This window comes from Crocodylus porosus, unplaced genomic scaffold (assembly GCF_001723895.1).
Source record: "Crocodylus porosus isolate Cpor-Errol unplaced genomic scaffold, CroPor_comp1, whole genome shotgun sequence".
Taxonomy (NCBI): Eukaryota; Metazoa; Chordata; order Crocodylia; family Crocodylidae; genus Crocodylus; species Crocodylus porosus.
Genome location: NW_017728907.1, coordinates 3,552,685 through 3,554,017, shown reverse-complemented (window position 1 = coordinate 3,554,017; position 1,333 = coordinate 3,552,685). Strand labels below are relative to the sequence as shown.

The 1,333-nt window shown below is 46.7% G+C and overlaps 1 protein-coding gene across 4 annotated transcripts in view; it reads left to right on the top strand.

Moving 5' to 3' along the window:
• The window catches only part of CAMSAP2 (calmodulin regulated spectrin associated protein family member 2), a 186,895-nt gene that overhangs the window by 138,386 nt on the left and 47,176 nt on the right, over positions 1–1,333 (top strand). The window lies entirely within an intron of this gene.

Here is a 1,333-nt window from a genome sequence, read left to right as displayed (position 1 = left end):
CTGGGGGGGAGTTGGGGGAGAGGGGAGGGAAGAGGAAGAAGCTGTGGGGAGCTAGTGTTGGGGGGGGGGTCAGGTGGCAGCAGGTGCAGGAAGGCTGCAGAGAGAAGTGGGAAGGGCAGATGGCAAAGGGACCACCTGATCTGCTCCCAACTATTGTTTTTCCTGCTGTAGTAGTGGGAGATGGGGGTAGAAAAAATTCAAGATGGCCCTCCAGTACTTGGGTTCTACACCTGGAAAATTATAGCAAATTTATCAAGTTTCCATATATAAAATCTAGGTATTGTAGGGTCGTCTTATATTTGGGGACATCTTATATTCAAGTTAATACAGTTTGTGTTTTTTACTGCTTTTCAGTCTTGCTGCTATGTGACTCACTGCAGCCTCACTAGAAGTTGTACTGATATAACTGCACTGGTAGCAGTTAGATTTCTGCTCCTTGTGTGATGTGCATCCACCCTTCTCCCTCTTTCTTACAGAGTTAATTAATATAGCCCCAGAGGGTATGCTCACAGCAAACCCTCATGCTTAGAGAAGCTATGCCTGCTTTATGCACTTGTTCCCAACTTCTGGGAGTAGTTTTGTTGCAGTAGGGCAGTGGTGCAATCAAAATTAGTAGCTCACCTAAGAAGCAGAGCTGATTGGCCTGCAGAGTGCCATGCAAACACTGCAATATTGTTTCTGGTTTGGGAATGAATACGGTTGTGTCCCCTAGTAGACCCTTTACCACTGTACTGCTGTTGCTCTGACTGTTGGTACCTGAGACCCTTAAGCTACATAGGGGCACAGCTACATGAGGAAGTTTACTCTGGGGCAGTTAACACTGGATTAGCTCTTCCATGTCAACTGCCTGTATGAGTGCTTTTATTCTGCAGTAAATACAAGGTAGGTTACCCAATCTTAATTTGGTTTTAATCCAGGTTTAGTTTAATTCAGCCAGTTTTAATCTTTATTTAAGTGCATTACCGCTGAACCAAAATGGGAGCCTTCCCTCGAGGTATTTGAACTGATCTAACTAAACTTGTTTAGTTAAAGGGAGCAAATTTCCATGTGGACAAAATCAGAGAAAAGTAATGTGTACGTAGATGTAGCAGGGCACTAGGGTGCCTGCTACTGATAATAGGAAATGGATTCAGCTGCCATTCATTAGGGCAGCAGGTGGCAGTTGTTATGGGAGCTGATTAGATCAGCTGACTGCCAGGGGGCGAGGCTTGGCCTTCATAAGGAGGGAAGGCTGAGGCCAGAGACAGCTCCCCTCTGGCAGCCACAGGAGCTCTGCAGGTGAGCTGAGCAGCCCGGGTCGATGGTTGCAGCCTGACCACTCTGACTGGCTGCA